At 45.9% G+C, this 17,052-nt stretch overlaps 1 long non-coding RNA gene across 1 annotated transcript in view; it reads right to left on the bottom strand.

Moving 5' to 3' along the window:
* Positions 1–1,129: 1,129 nt before the first annotated feature.
* Positions 1,130–17,052, bottom strand: part of LOC116072838 — a 30,765-nt gene continuing 14,842 nt past the window's right edge. The window contains exons 2-3 of the long non-coding RNA XR_004111565.1: positions 9,019–9,154; positions 1,130–1,358 (exon numbers count right to left, since the gene is read on the bottom strand). This is a non-coding gene — a long non-coding RNA (uncharacterized LOC116072838). The remainder of the gene's footprint in view (positions 1,359–9,018; positions 9,155–17,052) is intronic.

Here is a 17,052-nt window from a genome sequence, read left to right on the forward strand (position 1 = left end):
CCTCCTCTCTTCTCCCTCCCCATTCCCTCTCGCCGCCGCGCCCCCCCTTCTCCTCCCTCTGTCCCCCTACAATTGAATCTCTGGATAGAACGCAATTTAAAGGGCCACAGGCAAAGGAGAATCACAAGGAAAGACAGCAATGAGGGAAATGCGTGCACAATGGGTGGGGGCTGTTGGTATCGGGGTAGCAGTCTCTAGGGAAGGAGTCCGGTGCTGGACGCAGGGCCGGAGAGAGTGGGCAGCCTCCTCTCTACTCCCTTGCCCATTACTCCCCCTTCACCATCTCCCTCCAAGATCTTGTTGATGCTCTGGTGCTTCTGGCCGAGCTGAAGCGAGGGTCAGAGACCTGCGCGGCCGGATGTGAGTGTGTGCGAGCCTCCCCTGTGTATGTGGGAAAGCTCACGTGTACGTGTGTGTGTGTGATCGCCCGCGTGTGTAAGCGCCCCCGCGCGTGTGTGAGCGCCCGCGTGCCTGTGTTTAGAGGGTGCGGAGGAGCAGAAAGAAGGAACTCTTAGGGCAGAAAATGCAGGCTCAGAGTCGTGCAGGGAGGGACTGCTCATTCACTCTGGGCGCACTGAGGGGGCTGTTGACCGAACTTCCGAACTTCCGTGCCTTTCAAAAGACCAGATGCAGCAGGTGGAGGCATTCCCCAGGAAGTCCGAAGTCACAGTCCAGGCGGCACCTTAAGCTGTTAGCCAAAGCTGGGTCTGGCTCTCGAGACTGTGACCGGATTATGACCGGAAAGTCTAGAGAAGGGAAGTGGGTCTTCTGCTTAGGCCCCCTTCTCCTGGGTAGTCTGTAGCTAAGTGGGAATGACTATTCATTGAAATGGGCATGGCCTTTCCTTGAAAGGCAAGTGAGACCTAACCTTCTTCAGGAAAGGTGGGTGGCCTTACCTCCCACTCTCCACTTTCTTCTCTGTTCCTCTGTTCCCAAAAGTTCTTTATATAAAATATTAAACATATAATGTCATTTCTGATGTGACGTTCTGTGTACCTTGCTGTCTTAAGAAGTGTGCTGAATGGAAAACTGTCCACCGATGGCATCAACGACACCCCGCCCCCCAAATCCCCATATTTCCTCAAGCTCCCAAACCCACCAACCTTCCAGTACATTATTCTATATCCACTTCTCTCCATAGATCTCTTGATTGTATTTCATTTTCTGTGTGACACTCTCCGTGTACAGACCACATTGGCCGCAGCTCCAGGGGCCTGAACATCCTTCCTTCCCAGAATCCATTGTTAGTCTCTCCCAGGCAGATCTTTCTCCTTGCAAGCAGACGCTCCCAATCTCCCTCTTTTGTGGACTGTTCTTGGCCTTGAACAAAGAGAACTCCATTCTTCAATTCTTGAGAACTGTAGGAAAGACAGGAATGTCACTATACAGGGAGGGCTGCTGTCTGGGAGAGCCAGCAGGTGACTCTCTGCGGGTGCCTTCAGTGGTGCCAACTCTAGCACCTCTCTGTCTGTTCCTCAGTCTTTGGCATTCAGCACCCCAATACCAGTCTTAGAGTAAGCTATCTTTGACCCCTAGAAACAAACACAGCCTGACAGTGCTTGTGTATCCCAGGCCCTGGTTCTGGAGTTTGGGAGAGTTATTTATCATGGGAATGATGACCATCTAAGGAAGCTGCTTTATTTCATGACAAGGAGAAACGTGCTTGGCATGGAGTCTGACATGCATCTACATGGTCTCGCTGGAAAGCAGCACCCAGGAGCCACAGTCCTAGCCCATGAAAACAGAGCTGAGTGCCACCAAGCCAGCACCTGTCCTTGGTTACTCACGGTAGCCTGCTCTATCATACAGGAAACTGCCTGTCTGTCCCTTAAGGGACTTTGACTGCCTTGGTGCTCATCTCTTGTCCTAGTTAGGGTTACTACTGCTCTGATGAAACACCATGACCATAAGCAAGTTGAGGAGGAAAGGGTTTATTTGGCTTCCACTTCCACATTAACGGCCCATCACTGAAGGAAGTCAGGACAGGAACTCAAGCAGGGCAGGAACCTGGAGGCAGGAGCTGATGCAGAGGCCACGAAGGGTGTTGCTTTACTGGCTTGCTCATCATGGCTTGCTCAGCCTTCTTTCTTTGAAAGTCCAGGATAACCAGCCTAAGGATGGAACTACCCACAGTGGGCCATGTCCTCCCCCATCAGCCACTAATTAAGAAGGTGCCCTACAGCCAGATCTTATGCAGTCATTCTCATAATTGACGTTCCTCCTTTCAGATGGCATTAGCTTGTGTCAAGTTGACATGAAACTAGCCAACACACCCATTAGGTATTGGTTTAATGCTCAGTAGGGAATATTTAACTCTTTGGTTTCCTAGTTGTCAGGAGTAACTGGGCTGTGTTGCTTGGAGAGCCAGCTAATGCCCAGCATGAAGCTTTTGCTGAGTCCTGGCTTCATGTCCCACCCTGTAGTAGCAGTGGCCTTTGGATTGCTATAGAGAACATGGTGTTCTGTCTGCCTCACGGTGGAACAGGGCAGAATCTGTAACAAATTGGAATGGGCAGTACTGCTTCGACAACACTCTCTCAGGGTTGGGACCTTGAGCCGGAGGCAGAACAATCTATGTCCAGTTTTTAGCCTAAGCCTGGAAAATGAGAGGTGGTGGGTGGGATTTTTAGCCCTAGTGTTCAGAAATGTAGGGTGGTCTGGGCGTTTCTAGCCCAAGTCTGTGAGAGAGTAAAAGTGGCATCTAAGGATAAATGACATGGCTGCTGGATGACTTAGAACTACTTAGAGAGCCTGAAAGGTGCTAAGTGTGTCTTTCATTGTCTGGAAATTAATGAGAGCTACAGAAGGTAGCAGGGCTGATGTGCATTATCACTGTTAATTAGCATGCAGACGCACCTCCTCTCCCCTTTCATTTGCTTCTCTTTCCCTCTTTCATGAGCAGGAACTGAATTCAGAGTTAAAGTTTTTCTCTTTAGAATATGACACTTACAGGAAATTATTTTTTTGCCTATTTATAGAAATTCCATTTGCATTTATGAGGCCAGTAATGTCTCATAAATATTTTCTGCCAGATAAAATATTAATTAAAAGAATTTGTTGAGTTATACTCCGAAGTCCTAACTAAGTCTCTTTTAAGACAAATATTTTAAGTACTGTTTTCTCATGCTAGGAGGATCTCTCATCCATCCCTGTGTCTGTTAATAAACTCTCCAGGAATAGTAGATATCAATCAATGAGGTTTTCTCAGATATTTAATTAATAGTCAGCTGGCATCCATGCAACTTAAAAAACTAAAAAAAAAAAAAAAAATGCATTCTTGATATGACTGCAGCCACTTACAATAGTATCTCCTTTACCTTCAAGAATTAACAACCTGAATTTGGCTTTTTTTTGTTCTTATGGTTTCTTTACACTAAAATTGCATGTGCACATGAGCACACACACACACACACACACACACACACATACACACACACACGACTATCCAATCCATGAACACTGGCCATGCACACAGCAGTTCTTCTTTCACTGTTAGACTTCCTCTAGTTTCAGTTACCAGCAGGCAGCAGCTGTGGTCTGAATAAACCAAATGGGAAATTTCAGAAATATTCAATTTATAAGTTTTAAATTGCATGAGGTCCTGAGTAGCATAATGAAATGTCACACATCTCGCCCTGTCCTACCAAGGCACAGGGTGTCCACACTGTGTGAGAGACCGGCTCCCCAGACACATACTTGGCAACCAGTGCTAATGTCAACTTGTCCTTACCTTATTTAATAATATCTCTGAGGCAGCACTGTAGCGATATAGGCCACACAGACCCCACAGCAATAGATGGATTCTTTTCAATGAAATGGTAAAACTTTAGAAGAAAGAGCTTTCATTATCCCAAGGTTGTTACAGTTTCAATAGTGAAAACGAAACTTCTGTCTGTGAAATTTCAAAGAAGGGGAAAGAAGTCTGTGCCAGCTTTGTTGTTGCAGAAGGTATGTGCTGGGTACCATGGGGGAGACATCCCATTGTGGTGGGGCTGGATCCCTGCCGTGTGCTTGGCTTGGATGGAGAGGCCTTGCATTTGTGTGTGTGTATATGTAGGGAAAACGGCAAGTGTTCAGTTATTCACTGGGGGCTGGGCGGGCTGGGCAGTGGTTAAGGGGAGTTGTTAAGGTGGTTCACATTCACCAGCCAGCCTTCAAGGCTTAAGACACTTTGTAGATGTGTAAGAGAAGGTAACAAGCATAATGATGGACTTGGATCAAGAACACCTCCTATAAAACTGGCAAGGTCAGCAGGTGTACAGGGAAAGTCAAATTTGCAGTGTGGGTTTTAATTCCTCTTGGAGAATTGGGTTATGGTGTGTAACTGCTAAGAATGCTAATGAAGCCCAGAGAGAGCAATCTAGCAACCAGCTGGGGCTGACTTCTGACTGCCGGCCTATGAAGAGAATGGTGGAGGCTAGGATTCTCACAGAAGAGAGGGTGGGTGTGAGCCAGATATGGCCAGGTGAGCTCCCTGGGTTCCAGGACTAGAAGTGTATGGTGGTGGTGGTGGGGGTGGGGTGGGGCGGGGAGGTGCTACAGGGATTGGGAGAGAGGACTGAAGGTGGAAGATGGTAATGATTTGAATGCCTACTATGCTCTCAACTCTGCTAGATGCTTCCTATAAGTAACTACCTGTCACCTTCTCAACAGCCTCTGAGGAACAGAATCAAAAGCAGAGTGCCCTTCCCGCTTCCCCGCTTCCGAAGGGCGCCATCAACAACATCTCCCAGCTCTTAGCAGAACCGATTTTTTTTTTTTTTAGATTCTAGAGTCATAGTTCTAATCATTATGGACTGACCTGTGTCCCAACCAAATACTCAAGCTGAAAGTCTAGCCCCTAACACCTTGGTAAGTGGCTGTATTTGGAGACAGGGCCTTTGAAGAATTAATTAAATCAGTATGAGGGTATTGTGGTGAGCTCTAATCCAATTTGGCTTTTGCCTTTATAAAGAAAGGTCATTTGGACACAGAGAGACACCAGGAATTGTTATGCAAAGATGAAAAGTCCCTAGGAAGACACACGGAGAAGACAATTGTATACAAGCCATGAGGGTAAGAGAGGACTCGAGAGGAACCAGACCTTTAACCCTTTGATATTGATCCCATAGCTTCTGGAACTGCGGGAGAACATTCTCTTGCTTAAATGTCTAGTCTTTGCCATGGTGTTTGGTTATAGAAATCTGGTAAACCACTGACCTCTGGGAGAGCCTGTGTCTTAGTTAGGGTTTTTATTGCTGTGATAAACACCAGGACCAGAAAATTGGGGAGGAAAGGGTTTATCTCATCTTACAGCATATAATTCCATCACTGAGGGAAGCGAGGGTGAACCGAGGAACCTGGAGGCAGGAACTGAAGCAGAAACCACAGAACAACATTGCTTACTGACTTGCACTGCATGGCTGGAACTTGCTTTTTTAGAGCAACCAGGACCAGGAGACCTAGTGTACAGCCCAGAGTGAACCCTCCCACCTAAATCATCAATCAAGACAAAGCATCACGGGCTTGCCCACAGCCAACCTGTAGGGACATTTTCTCAGTTGAGGTTCCCTCATCCCAGATTTCTTCAGCTAGGGTTGGGTTAGGTTGACATGAAACTAGCCAGCACAGCGTGGGTCTCACGCTTGAGTCTGCAGGCGGGAAGTCAGTACTTCAGACTTCTGGCCTGGGGAGAATTGTGAAAGTGACGCAGTGAAGGATTCCACTGGGGCTATTCATTCATTTTCTTTTTCCCATGAGTCATTGCAAAGCACCCATCGTTACAGGAGCCATGCAAGTCTGGCTCTTCCATGAACACCTCGTGCTTTTGGGGCTAACAATACCTGGTACACACTGGACAGCCAGCAAATACTGTCCTGTGGACTAGGTTCTAAATGAAAACAAAACAAAACAAAAAAAAAACATCAAGACAACTTAGAGATGGCCTTTGCAGAGCTTGAACTCTGGAGAGGATGAAACCTGTACAGCCTATTCTGAGAAGAGTCCCTTCAGGTGAGACAGACATTATCAAGAGGTGCCACCTTACCGAAACAGGCAAAGAATATTGCCTGTATTTTTTCTATTTGAGATAGCATGTGTGGTCACTAACACAAAATAGCATTTAAAATATGAGTTAACTTTAATTAAAATAGCCTCAGAGGCAGTAACCATATTGCTCAATCTAGGATTTAGAGGCCTGGAGGACCCTGGTGGCCTGCCATAGGTGCTGCCAGAAGCAGATAGTGCCACAACAAAAGCCCTGTAAGAAAGAATCTCATGACTTACTTCTTTATGACTTTATTTGTCTAAAAAATAAACAAAACAAAGCAAAACATCAACAACCAAAAAGCCCCCCATCAATTCTGTCTTATGGGAAAACGCTGATCATTAATAACAGCATACTGGTTGTTGTTTTTACAAGGTGCCAATGGCGCCATCTCGTGGCCAAAACAGACTCTACATTAAGTAGAATTGCGTCTACTTGGTTTCCTTTTTCATCTGTGGGTTTTGTTTTTATTAAAGTAATATGTGCATGTGCTTGCAGCGGTTTGAAGTGATAACAATTTGTCTTTGTCATCCTCCACCTCACAGCCTGCACAGCCAGGTTTCCACTTCTTTTGACACTGCTGCCTGTCCCAAGGACATTCCTACAGCCACACTTCTCTGCAGACACCTCGAGGACAGAAACTCAGCCTTCCCCCCTTCCACATGCTTGTACTCTTCCCATTTCTTACCTGGAGGTGAAGCCTTGCCACCATTCTAATGGACAGGTTGGGTGTCACTATGTCTAGACAATTCTACATGTAGCTGACCCATGCAGCTAATCTTTCTCACCAGCTCTTTGCACTTTTGCTCTGTGTCTCGACTGTCTCTCTTAAAACTGTCTTTGAAAACTTTGTTTTCCTCTCTTGTACAGTTTTCAGGAGCCTCCACTGTTGTTTGTTTGCCTGCCCATATTGTCATCAGCATCTTTTCTGTTTGACCTTTTCTTCTGGTTGAACTGTTTTCTCATGTCCGGTTCTCCTCAAATATCTAGTAACCTGGCAAGGGAAAATTCTGGACCAAGGCTAGGACTCGGTACCTGTCAGGCTTCCTGGAGGACGCTCTGGCTGAGCCTTTCACTGCAGGAACATGGACCCTATTTTTGAGGTCATCAGAGTCCGGGGGAACAAAAGTCTTTCATCTCCTGCATGGAGGATGGAACCCTGATGGCCAGCCATCCAGGACTGAGGTGAAGAGTTTGGGGTCTTGACAGGGAATGCGGATATGTTCACCCAATCCTCTTTGGGGGTGTAAATAAGTCACTTTTAATGGTGCTACATGTTCAGGACCTTGTGTTGTCTGCTCTCTAGGGATCAAATCATTAGCTTTTTGAAAAGGTTAGGTGAGTTTTTCTCCTAGGCTGGGTTAGGTAGGGGACCTGGATACTTACTGAAGACCTCTGTGTGGTCCTCTCAGCCCACCACCTTCTTGCAGTGGCTTCTCTCCTCTGGGTACCATAGAGAAGGCAGAAAATATCTGTATCTTTCAGGATTCTGAAGTGTCAGTTGTGATGGCTTTTCCTACATGACTAAAAGTGTTTGCATCTGACACAGCCTCAAAGGCCTTAAAGCCTGGTTCCCCAGTTTGGAGCAGTTGGGAGGTGGTGCCCTCCTTGAGACATGGAACCTACTGAGAAGTCCTCATGTCATTGGAGATATGCCCTTGGAAGAGACATTGGGACTCTGGCTCTTTGTTCTTCCTTGTTCTTCTGCCTCCTAGCACTTGGAGGACACCTTTGCTTTCTCATCTGCTTCCCTTAGGATGCACCCACCAAGATGTGCTGCTTGTCTTTGGCCAATCAGATTGGAATCCACAAAACTGTGAGCCCAGACTCACCTTTTTTTTTTTTTTTAATGTTTTATTAGCTCAGGCATTTGTCATAGTACTATAAAGCTAACTGACACCTGACATAGGGTAGAATGCGGGCATTCTCTGGATTTTGGAAACATCAGAGTTGCCATCCTCAGATCTTCTTACCCTTGAAGGTTTCTGCCTTTTCAGGAGGTGCCTTGTGTTGGGACACCAGAGGAGAGTCGATGGGCAGAAATGAAGCTCATTAAGAGGATGGCAACTCTCCATGGAGATCAGACAGGCTCTTTTCGAAGATATCCCAGCAAGTGACATGGTACTGAGATCTCCTTGCAGGTCCAGACACCCGCTTTCCTGCAGAGTCACTTCCCCCACAAGCACACCCATCTCATTAATTGCCATTGAGCTTTCTGATGCCTAGACAGGAAGGCTAATTCTTTAACTCATAGTCAGTGAGCCCCATAGGAACTACAGTACACAGGACAGCTTCATTCGCGCACGGCTCTCTGCGGGAGTGAGCTGCATGCAGAGTCAATATCTTTAGGAGAACCTGCAATCTGTCACGAGTGGATTGGGCTGAGTGCTTTCGGTTTGGGCTATTGAGCAAAGAGGAAGGCTGTGCTCAGTGGGAGGTAAAGCTAGAGCTGCTGAATGAGGTTGCCTTTTCCTGGAAAGTGCCAAGAAGAGCAGAGTCCCTGTTTCCCTGTGTGCTCTGCTCTGCTCTTGCTCTGCTCTGCTCTGCTCTCTTGCTTCCCTCCCCTTCCCACCTCTTCCCTCCCCTCTTCTTCTCACCCATTCACTTCCCCCCTCCATTCTCCTCCTTCAAAAAAACCTAAAGGGTCCCCTTATCTCCCTCCCCTCATTTTCCCCAATATCAAAGCTCAGTTTCTACATAAAGACAAGAAGGCGTTGGAATTTTTCTAAAGGAAAGGGTTTTGTATGCTTGTTTGTTTGCTTGCTTGTTCTTTCCTTTTTCTTTCTTTTTTATTTAATTAAATTAATTAATTAATTTATTTATTTATTTACTTAAGACAGAGTTTCTCTGTCTGGATGTCCTGGAACTTTGTATACCAAGCTGACCTTGAACTCACAGAGATCTGCCTGCTTCTGCCTCAGGAATGCTGTTATCAAAGGAGTGCATCATCATGCCCAGTTTAAAGGGAAGTTTTTAAGACTGCCTTTACTTACATCTTCACTCTCAGCTGCTGCGCCTACTTGAGATGCTGGCCCAGGTTGACCGGGTTGAGAGAGGAAACTGCTGCTTCATGGAATGAGAGTTCGCTACCTCTGCTGCAGATTGGAGAATTAAAAGAAGACCCGGATCCTGAAAGAGGATGGCAGAAAGAGATCAGCCTGCTTTCTTTTTCAATAGCATCACATAGCGCCCATTGGGCAATTGGTGTCTGCAAATCCTCTGCTGTGAAACCTGGTGACCATCAGCGCTCCTTCAAGGAAGAGACCAAGTGCTAGGGGTGCTGATGAGGGTCTGGGGGAGGGATCTTCCTCTTCTGCTCCTTAGCTGTTTTTCTGTAAGGCTGGTGTGTGTGTGTGTGTGTGTGTGTGTGTGTGTGTGTGTGTGTATGACATTATGGTACCCCTGCCTTCTGTGCCTAGAGCCAGGAAGGGTAAAGTCCTGTATTGACTGCACAGATGGGTTCATGGCATGACAGAATTGGATGTGCCCTAGCTCACTCCTGTTCCATGATATCAGTACCTGGGGTAACAGGGATGGATTGCAGTCCTGACTAAGGCTCATGGGGCCAGGCTCCATCCTCATCCCTCTTTGTGGCTCCTTTTTTATCTTTAGCTGGTCACATCCTCTCTTAGGGTTTCTATTGTTGCACTGCAAGGAAGCTTCATGACCAAAAAGCAAGTTGGGGAAGAAAGAGTTCTTTTGGCTTATACTTCCAGATCATAATCCATCACCGGAGGAAATCAGGACAGGGACTCAAGGGGCTAAGGAGGTAGGAGCTGATGCAGAGGCCATGAGGGACACCATTTACTGCTTTGCTTACCATGTCTTGCTCAACCTTTCTTATAGCACTCAGGACCACAAGCCCAGGAAAGGCACCCCCCCCACACAAAACCAGCCAGTATAGATACTACTAACACCACATGCTCTGTGAGGGCCAGCTGAGGTAGGTTTCTGTAACTGTTGCCTTGGAAGTTCTGCCAAGATCCTCGTGAAAGCAGTTTCCATTTCCTGGGAGCCATGCCTAAATCAGGCCCCCTTTGTCTTCTCTAGGCTCCTTAGAACATCCTTGTTACCCCCAAAACCTCCATTTCCCAGCTCCAAGTATCCCCCAGAGGCATTCGGACAAATGATCCTGCCTCAGAGCTACAGTCGACGGTCGCAGAGGTCTCCATTATACACGGCTCAGAAGGCTCAGAGCAAAGCTGAGGACTTCCCAGTTCCTGGCTGTACTTTTTTTTTTTTTTTATTTCATACATGGAGAGAAACTAATGGCAAGCGGTGTTTAGCTGTCACACAAGTCGAGCACAGTTTGGCCATTTTGGAATATAAGGTGAGACGACGGAGAAAGGTTATACAATTAACCCCAAGGTCATATAGCTGTGACGTAGCAAAGTCATACCTCAAGCCCTGGGTTTTGACTCTAAGTTCAGTATTTTTCCTTTCACCTGAGCTTCCTGAGGCTCACTTGGGGTTTCTATCCTAACACACCTTTCCCACCCTTGACAGAGATCCTCATGACCTTGGCCCCAGGGCCTATAAATCCAGAAAACCAGTGCAGGGCCCAGGCTGGGAGGTCATATTCTCTGTACTCAGGGAAGGGCCTGGAGTCTGCGGTTTGTCCTGCATATGAAGACTGTCCCATTACACCCATGTAGATATCTATGAGCAAAGTAGTGATGTGTGGGACAGGTCGTAGTGTCAGAGGAAAACTGTTCACATCAGATAAGTGGCCAGAAAGCTGTCACCTGCAAGGTATGTGGACTGGCCAGAGATTTTTGTTCTTTGTCAGTGGTTTCCAGTGCCAGGGATGGGTGCTGGAATCAGAAAACTGACCCTGGTGAACAGGCTAGGCTGGCAGAGGATATTGCTAAAGAAGGTCTATGAACCTGACAGATCCATCTACATCTCCTACCTCCTGGGGCTTCGGTGAGCACATGGGTGAAGAGCTGAGAATGTATGAAGTTATTTGTCAAACTGTAGTGGCTTGGCCTGATGCTGCTTGTATTCTAATGCCAATTTGGGCTTCCAAAAACTGGTCGCCTCAGAGATGAGAGTCCACATGTACATGCTAGCTAAGTGACACTGCTCCCAGTTAGTTGTGATCAGTAAAGATGTCAACAGCCAATAGTTGGGCAAAAGAGACATAGGTGGGATTTAGGTTTTCCTGGGCTTGGGTTCAGAGGAGAGGGAGCAGAAGAATGTGCAGAAGGGGAAGAAAGCCGCCATGGGTCAAGACAGCGTGGCCTTCAGGGCTGCCCAATTGGAGTGAAGAGCAGCCCAGATGGAACATAGTAAATTGTAAGTGTCTTAGTTAGGGTTTTACTGCTGTGAACAGACACCATGACCAAGGCAACTCTTATAAGGACAACATTTAATTGGAGCTAGCTTACAGGTTCAGAGTCCATTATTACCAAGGCAGGAACATGGCAACATTCAGACCAACATGGTGCAGGAGGAGTTGAGAGTTCTACATCTTCATCTTAAGGCTGCTAGCAGAACACTGGCTTCCAGGCAGCTAGGATGAGGCTTTTAAAGCCCATGCCCACAGTAACACATCTACTCCAACAAGGCCACATGTTCTAATAGCGCCACTCCATGGGCCAAGAATATACAAAGCACAGTAAGTAATAACTCAGGGTTATTAATAGGAAAGTAGATTCTAACAGCCTGGAGTGTAGGCAACTGCCCAGCTCTTGTGCTGCTTAAAGCTTATTAAAAGTACAAAGACTATGTGTGTTTTTAATGTGAGTGCTCAATAACCAAAGGCAGGGCAGAAACCCTGGGCTGGGATTGTAAATATTTAATACAATATGTATTTTCTGATATTAGGGGCAGGGCATATGCCAGGTAACTGAGACTCTGAAACAAAGTATTGAGGTTAGAAGTGAAAGATTGGGCAAGAGAGCACAGGCTACGTTCCTGACATGAAGCGTGAAGATTTGTTCTTGAACCTATTTGGGAAGCCTTCAGTGGGATATTTTCACATTCTGGACCTCTTTCTTCTTCTTATTCTTCCTTTTTTTATTGGATATTTTATTTACTTACATTTCAAATGCTATCCCCTTTCCCGGTTTCCCTTCCTGAAACGCCCTACTTGATTCCCCCTCCCACTGATTCTATGAGGGTGTTCCCCCTCCCACCCACTCACTCCTGCCTCCCAACCCTGGCATTCCTCTACACTGGGGCATCAAGCCTTCACAGGACCAAGGGCCTCTTTTCCTATTGATGTCCAACAAGGCCATCCTCTGCTACATATGTGGCTGGAGCCATGGGTCACTTCATGTGTACTCTTTGGTTGGTGGTTTAGTCCCTGGGAGCTCTGGGGGGGGGGTCTGGTTAGTTGATATTATTGTTCTTCCTATGGGGTTGCAAACCCCATTCAGCTCCTTCAGTCCTTTCTCTAAATCCTCCATTGGGGACCCCATGCTCAGTCCAATGGTTGGTGGTGAGCATCAGCTTCTGTATTTATCAGGCCCTGGCAGAGCCACTCAGGAGACAGCTATATCAGGCTCCTGTCAACAAGCACTTCTTGGCATCTACAATAGTGTCAGGGTTTGATGACTGTATATGGAATGGATCTCCAGGTGGGGCAGTCTCTGGATTGCCATTCCTTCAGTCTCTGCTCCACACTTTGTCTCTGTATTTCCTCCTGTGAGTATTTTGTTCTCCCTTCTTAGAAGGAATGAAGCATCCACACTTTGGTCTTCCTTCTTCTTGAGCTTCATGTAGTCTGTGAATTGTATCTTGGATATTCTGAGCTTTTGGGCTAATTTTCACTTATCAGTGAGTGCATACCCTGAAACTGGGTTACCTCACTCAGGATGATATTTTCTATTTCCATCCATTTGCCTGAGAATTTTGTGAACTTATTGTTTTTAATAGCTGAGTAGTACTTCATTGTGTAAATGTACCACATTTGCTGTATCCATTCCTCTGTTGAAAGACATCTGGGTTCTCTCTAGCTTCTGGCTATTATAAATAAGGCTGCTATGAACATAGTGGAGCATGTGTCCTTGTTATATGTTGGAGAATCTTTTGGGTATATGCCCAGGAGAAGGCATTTGCATAGAGTGCTCAGTAATGGGGTCCTTCAGTTTGTTTCTTAGCCTAATTCCCACTGATGTGTGTCTCAGTTGTGAGATCTCCAGGAAGCAAACCTCCATGTAGAAGGCACTTCCTCTGCCATTTGCAATTGGCCATGTGGATCTAAATAACAATTCAAGAATAATCTTTTTTTTTTTTTTAAATGGCAACTATACTAAACATACAGAATCCCTCGCTTGCCATTTCTCCCCAAACAGCATAACCTAACAACTATTTACATTGTCTTTACATTCTGTTATGTATCTTAAGTCATCTAGAGATGATTTAGAGTCTTCATGAAGAGTGTATTGTTCATATACAAATAGCATACTATTTTACAAACAGAGATTCATGTGGGAGGTTCTGACACTAATTCCCATTGGATAACAATGAACAGCAGTATAGAGACCCTGTGTATCATGACAGCTCCCACAGAAGGCACAATAGCCTTGGTGGCTACAGTATCACCACTCAGGCCAGGGCAATAGGAAAATAAGAAATTGCAAGATGCATGCCTTAATCTTGAGTGCATGCAAGACACTAGCTGGTGACTTTTGAAAACAAATTTCTTAGGTGGTGGGTGGCACTTGAAGAGAGTCATGCTCTGTTGGAGAGGGAAGCTGTCTCCTGGAACTAGCAAAAAGACTATGTAAGAGATGGTTGAGAGATATATGGATTGTTTAACATGTGTAAGTGACTTAAACCAGAAATCACCTCTAGTTCCATGTAAATCACCCAATGAGTTCTGGGGGCTTAATAGGAACATGATATCCAGAACAAAAGAAGTGATAGGCCTATTCCACTTGGGCTAGCTGTGTGTGCACCAAGGGCCAGAGTTTAAAGAAGACTGTAAGCATGCTAGAGTATTTGGGGAGTTTTGAGGAAAATTACAGGAAATGTGGGTGAACCAGAGGTGACTTCTAAAAGTGTAGGTGGTGAATTTGAACCTTGTTTGCATCATAAGAAGGCATCTGTCTGGAGACACAGGGGTGTGGTGGGAAGGTCCAGAGACTCACAAAATCCGATATGATATCCAGCTGTCAAAAGTACTGCAATGGTCAAGGTCACAGACTTAGTATGTGAAGTTAGCCAACACCAGGACTCCTTTTGGAAGAGCTTGCAAGTCCTTCTAAAGCCAATCTTGCTACACCTGTTTGTTTCTTAATCTCTAAAATGATGCATTGGAGAACCCTGCTATTAAGGTCACAGTCTACCATGTCCTGATCGCTTGGCAAAAAATGGAGGGCCCCCTTTCTCAGCAGGGATTTCCCTTCTCTGCCTGACCTTGTTTGGAGAGTGTCTAAGCACAGATGTCTGGTCTTATTTGGAGGGTGACCTTATGCAGAACTTCCTGCAAGCATTGCAAGACTCAGCACAGAAGTCCTCTGCCTGTATGATAATTAGGTGCTGTGTTGTTACCAATCAGCCCTTTTGTCCCGTAACCCCAAGAACCCTCATCTACTTTACCCCTGGGATAATAAAATGAGCTGTCTCTCTGAAGTTGACTCCCGGAAGATTTTTCCATCATGCTCACAGTCATCTGAACCCTGCTCATCGTTTCTGCTCCCTTTGCTCTCCTGGTCCAGTGGCCAACGACCCATGTGGAGAAGAGAGACCCACAAAGATGATTTAGAAATTACTCTCTGCTTCCTTTCCAGGGAGAAGACGCTGACAGCAGAGTAGTGTCAAGGTGTTTGTGAGCTACAGGATGGAAAGCAGCCCGCCATCTTCACTTAAGGACCTTGCCTCCATGTCTCGATGCCACATTTCTTATGAGCAAAGCTTCCCAGGACAGGAACACAGGAGTCCTAATGCTACCTTCTTCAACTCTAATGAGAAGGATTTCCCTCAACCAGCAGGGGTGCAGAAGTCCATGTGGTTACATGCACAGCCCATGGGGTGTCTATCAATCCTCTCCTACCAGGTCCCACGGTGGTCATTATAGTCTTCTCAAAGCAGCAGGAGACAGGAGCCTAGAGATACTGTTGCTGTTGAGGATAGAAGACATTTGCTCTAGGGGGAACTGATCACAGTCTAACCAGCCTTGAGCATATCTGAGAGACAGAAGGGGCCCAGAGCTCTGCTAAGTGACAGGTCCCTTTCTGCAAAGTCTGGTGAAGGAGGCCAGGCAGCCTGAACCCAGATGACACCTTCTCATACTTGTTTGTTTCTGCTTTCTGACCGGTGTGAGTGGCTGGGCTCTGCAAACAGCATATTGCGTTCATGACAGTGTGGCTTACTAGATGCACTCCCACCCTCAATCTAGTAGAAGAATTTCGTGTATGTCAAAAATATATCAGAAGTGTCAGAATAGCAAATGATACCTGTAAAAGATAAAATTCTGGTAATAACAGGACAAAACTCAAGATGGAAAATAATGACCACAGAGGAGTAAACATGGGAGCTTTTGCACTCTGGGTATTTGAACCCCCTCTAGAGAGACACAACAGTGCCTGTATTGTAGGATCTCAGAAGTCAAAATCCTAATGACATGACATTGTCTTCTGCCATCTTGTTCCCACATAACTCTGTCCATCTATCAGCATGACGTCTCTAAACCACTGGCTTTTCTTGTGAGGACTCTGACACAGGTTGGTAGCCTCTCACTCACTAACTCATCAGTTCCCCATTCTCCAAGTCAGTCCACTATAGTTCTCATTATGTACCCATTCTCATCATGATAATGCACCCATGCAAACACAACCAAGAAGATGCAGCTCCGTCTCCTGTGCATCCTGGGCATGGATGCTCTGCTGTGCTTATCACTGTCTTAGCCTCTGCAGAGGGCTGCCTTCTAGAGGGACAAGGGCCATGCTTTACCATTTTGTGACCCTCAAATTGGTTAGGATGGTGCCTTTTATTTAGTGAGACCCCCCTCCAACAAGCTTTAGGCAAAATCATAAAAACATGAAAATCCTACATTCAAGTCTACTCTCTCTCTCTCTCTCTCTCTCTCTCTCTGTTTCATTTCTCATATATGGCTTTTTTAGAACCTTTCAGCTGTGAAACAGCTGAAACATTGCTCTTCACTTCTTGTCAGCTCAGGGGGTTCTTTAGTTCTTTATAGCAAGCATATTCCTCTTGCCTGACACAGGCTATAAGAAAACCCAGCCTCAAAGATGAAAAAACCTGTCTACAATAGCAGTTTCTCAGGCAAGATACCTACCTGCACAAAAGTGGCATATGTTATGGAGGTAATCAACTGCTCTCTGATGGATCCAAATCATACTATGTATGAAGAAATTCATGCCTTGTACTGTAAGCCTGTCATGGTGGAGGAGGTCCTAGGCTCTAGGGAGGAACTTCCCACTGTTGGGTAGTTATATAGTCTCTGTGCCAAGCTGCCTTCTAAATATTTATGTTTATGCCCATACACAAAAGCTACACAAAGCCTTAATCAGAGAAGCTTATCTTTGCAAAGAATGGGAGTGAATGCAGAGACCTGTGGCTTTTTAAGTTCCCAAGAACATGATGTTGTTGAGTGCTTAGCAATAAACAACATTTTTATAATACTATCTCCAAAGTTCAGGAATCACTTCAGAAAAGAAGGAAGAAAGAATATTAAGAGCCAGAAGATAGGAAGAAGGGCTGTGAAGTCCAATTTTCTATATATGGAAGAAACAATGAGGTCATGACCTCAGACAAGCCACATCTGCAATGGGCATACACAGACTGGGCTTATCAAGTCACTCATGTGTTTGAGAAGGATCTATTAGGGCCTCTCCCTTTATGATAAAGAATTGTCTGCTGATGGATTTAGAGGAGGGGGACAGTAATTCTTCTTCAGCTGTATACCCATTGGGATGTCCACAGGCTCCAATGAATAGTTCCAAATACATGGTCACAGAGATGACTCCAGTTGAGCTCAGTAGGTTGCAAAAAGAAAGGAAGGAGAGGAGGAGGAGAAAGAGGAGAAGAAGAAGGAGAAGGAGGAGGAGGAGGAG

The sequence above is a fragment of the Mastomys coucha genome, unplaced genomic scaffold (assembly GCF_008632895.1).
Source record: "Mastomys coucha isolate ucsf_1 unplaced genomic scaffold, UCSF_Mcou_1 pScaffold23, whole genome shotgun sequence".
Lineage (NCBI taxonomy): Eukaryota > Metazoa > Chordata > Mammalia > Rodentia > Muridae > Mastomys > Mastomys coucha.